The following is a 9,729-nucleotide window of genomic DNA, read 5'->3' on the forward strand; positions in this document are numbered from 1 at the left end:
GCAGTTAAAGCGTGGTATTTCTTGCAGGCTTCCTTTAAAAGTCTATATTTTTCATGTTGTCTAGCAATCTAAACATAGTCTAGCTTATCCGGTTAATAAACAGATCTCTTGATTAAATATTGCAATATTACTCAAATTATGTATAGCAATTACAATTCAATTGTCTTAAAATCTGGAATACTACTATTTTTGGTTAAAGATATTTTATCCTGCAAAATAGATTTAGCATTATACATTTTTAAAAATTGAAGCCTTTAAAGTGTTTATAAAAATGACGTTATACTGGCCTACCATTGGTCAATTACAATGTATACTGGCTTGCCATTGGTAATTTTGTCTGTGTATTGGCATATTATTGGTAATTTGTATTGTATGGCGTCCTTTTTTATAGGCACTATAAAGAGCTTCTTCAAAATTTCAACAACAATAATTTCTATTTAAAGTATCGGTATTAATATTTATTTATAGACAAGTATACCTCACAATCTTTAGAAAATTTCCATTTAAAATTTTATTGAAATATTATTATTTTTTTATTAAGAAACATTACAAAGGATTTTTGAAAAACATTTATACAAGAGTCTTCCGTTATAAAAAAAAATTGTGCTATTTGTAAACTTTTGACCTGTTAGTCTTTTGTATACCAGTTCAGTTCCTGCACAATTATTGTTTTGTGTCTCTCAGGGACAAGGGATAATGCACATCTAAATTTTACATTTAATTTTAGTATAATTTGAAGATAATATACATCAAAAGTTTTTTTTGCAATCATTTTCAATTAATTTTGTCCAAAAATATATATTTATAAGACATTAGACAACAACAAATAGATAACAACAAGATATTTTACATAAATTTATAAAAAAAAATTGTCACAAATATCCTGAAACTTATCAACAGGATGTAAAACGAAAACGTAAGAAATTTGAAAAAAATATTAAAGTTTTGAAGTTTTGGAAAATTAATTGTTGATAACTAATTAAGTGTGTTAAAAAAGCATCTCACTTTGTCTTTATCATAATTAAATAATCTTGAAAAAAGATGGCGCAGAATTATTTTAAACAGATGTATTATCCCTAGTCCCTGGCGTTTCAGATATATATTAAGGTTTTTAAAGAGCAATCTCTGATTTTAATTTCCAAAGATTTTTGTTGTTAAAAATGGTTTCTATAGTGCCATTAAAAATTCGCAAAGACTTTCAACTGTTTAAAGTGCCCATTTCAAGGAAAAATAAAGTTCAAACTTCTGAAAATTGATCACTTAAAAATTATGTTTACTCTAAATTTAAAAAAAAATATTATTTATACAAATTGTCACTAAACTGGTGCAGTTTTTTAATGTACAGAAAAGCTTTATAAAAACATAAAAAATGCATTAAAAAAGCATGTACATTGAAAAACTTTTTATCTATATGTAAATATTTTAAGTTATGTTTTAATATGTAATATCAAATACTTTTTTATGACTTTTTTTGTGAAATGATGTTAATTTGTGATATGTGTACAAATTATGAAAAATTTTTAATAAATCAAAAGGCAATTAACCTTTCTAACTTTACTAGCGCAGCTATTCTATAAACTAATGTATGTCTGACTAACCAAAAATCACCGTCAAAGAATTATATTAAAGTAAAATAACTTAAAGTTTTATTTATTTGTTTTTTTATTATTTCATTCTAATTTCGATATAATTATAGTTTTATATAATTTTTCTTTTACTGAGCTTTTCTGCCTTTAATTTTGTGGAATAAACTACTCTTTGCTCTATATTTTACCTCTATGGATCTTAAGAGATAAGACAATGGACAATAAATTGATGTATTCCCCAAATTATGGAGAAAAATCACTCCTTCAGTAGATTAAAATTATTGGTAGAATATTTTGATCGCTACTAATTTGTAACAACTAATCAAGTTCCCAAAGATTGTGACCAAAAAAATACTTTGGGTACCAGAGCTGGATCTTTAAATCATTTCAATGGTGCGCCAAATCGGGGTGAGCCAACTTTCCACCAATGAGAGCACAGCATTTTACGAAATGCCGCGCTGTGATTGCCTGAAATTCGGCGCACCCCGATTTGGCGCACCATTGAAATGATTTAAAGATCCAGCTCAGTATAACTTACAGTCCAATGTTCCCTCCATCCCTGGTCATATGTTGACTGTTTGTGTATTTAATTTCCTGACAATTCACTGCACCAGAAATTCAATCTTACATTTTATAAACCCGAAGCTTTTCTTCAATTAGGGTCAGCCTATCTGTCAGTAACGAATAGCTCTTATCGTTAATTCAGGCATCGTCTATATCCATCCATATCCTATTATCCTATTATATAAAGTAATAAGCGTTTTTGTCTGTCCCGAAGGATCTCGCTAACCGCTTAACCGATATTGTTCTCCTTTACAGTGAAGCTTCTTATAGGTCCTGGGAAGGTTTTAAACTATTTTTTGGGAGGGTGTCTTCACCCCTTTCCCCCAAAAAAACAAAATATATTCTGTTTACTCTTTTGAGATTTAAAATGGGATGAGGTCGACTTATCCCCCTCCTACGTTAAGTACCCCTAGAGGCTTCTAGGGGGCGTAGCCGCTAGTTCTATAATACAAAGTAGAACGATGTCTGTTTGTCCGTCTGTCCGTCTGTCCGTCTGTCTGTCTGTCCCTTAAGATCTCGGTAACCACTGAACCGATCGGATTCTACTCTTCAGGGTATATACCTATTGGTCCTGTGGTGGTTTTAAGCTATTTTCTTGGGGGGTGGGACACCCCCAACCCCCCCCAAAAAAAAAAATCCCCCCCCATTTTTTTTTTTGCTTAAGATTGGCTTGGTCCTTTAAGGAATTTCGCCTTAATTTTTTTTATCACCTCTTGGGGCAAAGCCCCTAGAGGCTAGGGGCGAAGCTAGTCCTATTATGTAAAGTAGTAAGCGTTTTTTGTCTGTCCCGAAGGATCTCGCTAACTGCTGAACCGATATTATTCTCCTTTACAATGAAGCTACTTATAATTTCTGGGAAGGTTTTAAACTATTTTTGGGAAGGGTGTCTTAACCCCCTTCCCCCACCCCCCCAACAAAAAAAAAATATTTTTTACTCTTTTGAAACCCAAATTTAAAATGAGATGAGGTCGAGCGTTGAGTGCCCCTAGAGGCTTCTAGGGGCGTAGCCACTAGTGTCATATATAGTATCGGTATTTAAGCAATTTTGCCACAAAAAGTTCTGACACTATACAAGTGTTTGTGTTTGTTTGTCCTACCATCTGATTTTAGACCTTCGCTTTTATGAACGTTGTCATCCTTTTTCTTTAAATAAATATAGTATAATATTATCAACTTCTCCCTTGGCCTCAAGAACCCCAACTCAATATTCTTGCAGGGGGTAACCCCCCCCCCCCCCCACAGGCCCCCTCTACATATATGTTTTTCATATTTAATAGATTTTTAACGGAGGATATGTAATTTTTTAGGTTGGTGGGATTTTGACAAAATATTTCGTAACATGTTTACGAGATCTTGCTGAACGTGCACAGCTTGCTAGTTAGTTACGTGACAACTTTAAAATCTGAGTTTTTCCATCTGTATGTCAGCTACCTTTCGAGACACGTGATATTAACGGCTGATTTTTAATATAGACGGCTATACTTTTTTTAGTAAAAATTCCATTTGGCAATCGATTTTTTCTTTTGATGTAATTTAAAATTATCTGGAAAACATTTTAATATAGAATTAAACCAAAATCTAACATTTATATAATCTATTATTTTGTATTGCGGGGGCGTTTTTCTTTAATATGATGTGCGCATCTTTTCTTGTAACTTTATAATCTGTGGGTAATTAATATTTATGTAGGGATATAGGGGGTAGTCAATTCAATTTAATAGTTTTAAATATGTTAACCTTTAGATTAACCCATCTCATTTTTTTAGGAATAGTCTGAAATTAATCATAAAATAACTTTAGTATTGAAAATTTCTTTTAAATAATGTCAAATTTTGGCTAATTCCAAAAGTATCATAATAGAATATCTGTTTTATCACACCCATATTAGAAAGATTAAACTGGCCAAATCTACCAACTTGTTTTCTATTTTAATCAAATTGTCTGCTTGCAATCCTGTTGGTTTTGTTTAGTCGGATTCGTCTACTTTTTGATTATTTTTTTGTGGCATTTTATACGCTAGTCTCCAAAGTCATTAAAAGTTGCATAAGATAAATTACCCAAAGTGTATGACAGCTAGAAATATGAACTTTAGATCCATTGTCCCATACCATATCCCTGTAAATATGTCAGAATTATACATCCTTATTTCAATCTACAAAATGGGTCTTATCCCTCTAGATCCCTGGAGGTAAAACATAGTTCAATCAACGTTCAGTTTATTTAACAAACGAATATTGACAAAACTAAAGGCATAGCTCTAATATTCTCTTTAGAGCAGCTTCACTAATTTTATAGAAAATGCGCTTAAGAAATGCGACATAAAAAGTTAATAAAAAAAATTAAAAGCTTAATTTCACGTTACCTTTTTATTTTATACTTTTAATCAGAGTACTTAGCGACCAAAGAACCTTAATCCCTCCCCCCCCCCCCTTCGTTCATGGGGGGAGGGGGGTTTCTATGTCTTTACCTATGTTGAAATGAACGCTTTATAACTTTCTATTCAGTGAATAAAGCAACAGAGGTTTCACTTAGCTAAAATCCAATTCATTTGTTAGGTATCTATTTTCTTTAGAAACCATAATAGTAGCGAGGCTACTCTAACATTCGCTTTGTTAGTAGTAAAGCTTTTCTATTAACGTAAAGGGGGGAAATTGATTTTCTTGCCTACCATGCAAGGTAGACAACTGAAATGTTTGGTAAAGATTTCATAAACAAATGAGTATCCAACATTTAATTTACTTGGTCCGTCAGTCTGTCTAAGTATATTGCTTTAAAATACACCTATCTGAAAGGTTTCGTGATTTACTATTTTTCTTTTTCTCTGAACATTTGCACTATAACTCACTTTGACCATTCCATCCAAAAATGTTGTTTTGCTTCGCTACTTATGGATATTGTCGTCGTTGTTTACAAATAAGAATTATAACTTTATTTTGAATAACATCTTTGCAAAATAGATTTAATCTCACAACCAATGCTCGATAGCCGCTGCTTAATTAGGACGCCAGGTTTCTTTTCCAGTATTTACTACGAGTTTTCCACTTTAGAGAAGCTTTACTAAGGTCCCCCGATGATTTTATAATATTTTTCTGCTGCTCCTAACTTCTTTGGGTAAAAAGCCCCTAGATGACAGTGATGTAGCCTCTAGTTTTAAAAATATGTAGCACGACAATCAATATTATTACAGTTATCACCACTTTTATTTAATGTCTTTGGTCGACTTAAACCATTGAAAGTCGACAGCTGTCAATTTTGTTTTGTTTAGCCGCAGCAAAGCAGCCCGCAGGTATTCTCATTAAAATCACGCCGCCACCGAGCCTTCATTACATATAACAACAAAAAGATAAAATTTCAATGTAATTAAACAGAAAAGATTAAATCAATCAATGAAAATATAATAGAAAGACTCAAAAGTTCATTGATTTAAAATAAGTTTTCTTTTACAGTAAATTTTTTATTATATAATCATAAATTCATTTTTTTTTAATTTAAAAGAATTATTGTTAATGAAAAAAAACTGAGACGTTTAAAAATATAAAATTTTCTTCTAGCACTAACTATTTTCTGTCGGTAAAGATCTTACCAACCAAAGAACCGACTGAATGTTCATTTTTATGAAGAAAAAAAAAACACAAAACACAAAAAAGGTAGGGTACAATGAGTCGTCTGAAACAAAATTAAGCATAAATAAGTTATTTAATCAAACAAAATTTAGCATAAATGAGTTATTTAAGCAAACAAAATTTAGCATAAATGAGTTATTTAAGCAAACAAAATTTATCATAAATGGATATTTAAATCCCAAGGTATTAAATGATCGAGCGTTAGCTCATCATTTAATACCGAGGGATTTAAATATCCATTTATGCTAAATTTTGTTTGCTTAAATAACATTCTATTGCAACAAAAAGGTGATGTTAGCAAATAATTTCTTGAATAAAATCATAAAACGTTTTTTCATTTAATTTTCATTTTTTTCACTGTTGTGTTTTTATTTGACATTAAAAATAAAAATCATAAAAAATCTTCTAAATCAAAGAGAAAAAATCTTTGAATTATTGGTCAATTTAAGTTCAAAGATTTTTTTATTGTAAGTTAATTTTTTAAAAATATTTTAGGAAAAAAATCTTCTAACAAAAAAAAATTATCATAATCCAAGATGGCATCAATACATGTAAAATAATATTTTCAAAACAAAAAAAATAAAACTTGAATATCTTTTTTCACAGATTGAATTTCAAAAATCGGTCTGACAGTTTTTCCAAAGTCAGTATGATCTATTGAATGAATAAGGTTTGAAACTGATAGAACATTTCTTTATACTAAAACATATTTTTTCTCCCGTTTTTTCCCACACTTCCAAAAAATGAAATTCAATGAAAATTAAATGGTTCTCACGTTAAAAAAATTTTCTCACGGGTCCAAAAAATGAATTTAAATGAAAATCATATGTACCATTTAAATCAAAATAAATGGTTCCCACATTCTAAAAATTTTCCCACGCTTGACATTCTTGAAAAATGCTAAATAAATGGACATTTAAACAAACCAAAAATCGCGTTTTTTGCAATGGAATGGATATTTAAATCCCAAGGTATTAAATGATCGAGCGTTAGCTCATCGTTTAATACCGAGGGATTTAAATATCCATTTATGCTAAATTTTGTTTGCTTAAATAACATTCTATTGCAACAAAAAGGTGATGTTAGCAAATAATTTCTTGAATAAAATCATAAAACGTTTTTTCATTTAATTTTCATTTTTTTCACTGTTGTGTTTTTATTTGACATTAAAAATAAAAATCATAAAAAATCTTCCAAATCAAAGAGAAAAAATCTTTGAATTATTGGTCAATTTAAGTTCAAAGATTTTTTTTATTGTAAAAAGTTAATTTTTAAAAAATATTTTGGAAAAAAAATCTTCTAACAAAAAAAATTATCATAATCCAAGATGGCTTCAATACATGAAAATAATATTTTCAAAACAAAAAATTAAAACTTGAATATCTTTTTTCACAGATTGAATTTCAAAAATCGGTCTAACAGTTTTTTCAAAGTCAGTATGATCTATCGAATGAAAAAGGTTTGAAACCGATAGAACATTTCTTTATACTAAAACATATTTTTTCTCACGTTTTTTCCCACACTTCCAAAAAATGAAATTCAATGAAAATTAAATGGTTCTCACGTTAAAAAATTTTCTCACGGGTCCATAAAATGAATTTAAATGAAAATCATATGTACCATTTAAATCAAAATAAATGGTTCCCACATTCTAAAAATTTTCCCACGCTTGACATTCTTGAAAAATGCTAAATAAATGGACATTTAAACAAACTGAATATCGCGTTTTTTGCAATGGAATGAATATTTAAATCCCTAGCTCATCATTTAATAAAAGCGAAGCTCGGACACGGTATGACAAACGTACATAAACACTTGTAGAGTGTCAGAATTAAATAAGCATAATATAAATGTATTAGTCTGAACAAAATTGTAGGATCTACTGCAGTTCACGGTAAAATATTGCTGGTAAGCAATATTTCCAAAAATCTATTAATTTTAAAGGCTGCTAGCTGCCAAACGGCTCAACGTACAGATCATGCCTGCACACTGTTTTAAGCGGCATAAGAAGGCCTACAAATAATCTGAAATAGCCATAAATCAATAATGCATAATTATCTCGCAGTGCAGAGAAATGCGCGAAAAAGACCTATTTTACGGGTTTTTTTCTTCAGTGAAGCTTTCCCTGTGCATAATTGGATCTTTGCTATTCCAGATTATTTGTAGGCCTTCTTATGCCGCTAAAAATGGTGTGCGGGTATGATCTGTACGTTCAGCAGTTTGGCAGCTAGCAGCCTTTAAAATGTATAGATTTTTGAAAATATTGCTTACCAGCAATATCTTACCGTGAACTGCATTAGATCCAAATTGTAAGTAAATTTGTTGCAAAACTGCTTAAATACAGGATACTGTTTAAAGGCATACTTGTATAACTTGATTATAAAGATGCTTCGTTTGTAACAATGTACTTAATTATCCTAGGAATCAGTTTCGATAGGACAACTCTAACATCCGTATACTAAAGTAACAGGATGTTTGTTTGTCAGTGTGTCTGTGTGTTTGTACCGAAGGATCTCGCTAACCGCTGAACCAATAGGGTTCTCCTTAACAGTTAGCTTCTCATAGGCCCCGGGAAGGTTTATAACTATTTTCTTAGAGAGTGGGACACCCCTAACCCGCAAAAAAATGAAAAAAAGCCTCGCAATTATCAATTATACAAAAGGTTTCGTGATTTATTTCTGATAAAAGGTTTATAAAGATTTCATTCTCTATCTATATTACAACTCCACCCACTCCCCCCCCCCCGAACCCAACCCTATTTTTGAAAAAAAAAATTTGTTAGTTTTACGTTTGCTTATTCTAGTACTACTTTAGGTTAGTTTAGGTATAGACCTGAAGATTTAATGGATTCAGGAAAGTGGAGAAAAATACCCCCCCCCCTATTTTAAATATTACAAAGATGACAACATCCATAAAAGCGAAGCTTTAAAACGGAAGGACAAACGAACTGAACTGAATAATAAGAATATAAATTTATTTTAAGTAAATTTGTTGAAAAACTGAATAAATACAGGATAATGTTTAAGGACATACTTACATTTTTATGACTTAAATATATAGATGCTTGCTCATAAGTAACATTTTACTTTGTTGTCCTAGGAATCAGTATTCCAAAAATCAGATCAATCAAACATTGTTATCACATAAAAATTTTATGTTTAAAAAGTTTTAAAAAAAAACATGTTTAATGGACGTACGGACAATCTGGTAACGATTATAGAGTTGCTACGCTTTGTAAATCGTACCTACCTACTTCAGGAACCACTCTGCAAAGTTTGAAATTGATGGGACAATTCTAATATACATAAATTAACGAAAAGAGCTAACCGTTACGGACCGCCCGTAATCATAGAAGAGCTTCACTTTTAGAAAATAAGGTGGGGAGGTCTTAGTACTTTATGCACTTTGAGGGATTTGCTTTCCAAATATATATTGAATTGATAAAAATCTTTTCACTATTGAATTTAACGGAAGTTTGTTAATGGATTAATTAAAAGGACACTAGAGGTTTATTTAATAAAAATTATCAGAGATCTTCAGGGATAAGACAATGGCCGATAAATTGATATAAATCCTAATTGATTATACAAAAAATACACCTTTTGTTGATTACAATTAGTGGTTAAAACGTTTGAACACTTAACTTGATGAACCAACCAATCAAAATTCAATGAAAGTCTTCAAAGTTGTTAAGCCAACGAATAATATAAAACTTTAGGGACTAATTTATTAAGCAGCCCAATGCCTCCTCCTCCCTCCCTGAAATTTTTATTTTATTTTAGTGGGTACTTTCTATATTCCTGACTCGACCGTTAATCATCAAATTAAGCTCCCTAAAATGGTTCGTCCTTGTTTATTGACCGATTTTAAATTCAAAACAGAAATTGCTGAGAAAAAAAAAACTTGTCAGATCAATGAAAAGATTGTAAAACCTATTAACCATTCCCATACGATTT

The sequence above is a fragment of the Acartia tonsa genome, chromosome 8, assembly GCF_053477335.1.
Source record: "Acartia tonsa isolate MP-2025a chromosome 8, ASM5347733v1, whole genome shotgun sequence".
Lineage (NCBI taxonomy): Eukaryota > Metazoa > Arthropoda > Copepoda > Calanoida > Acartiidae > Acartia > Acartia tonsa.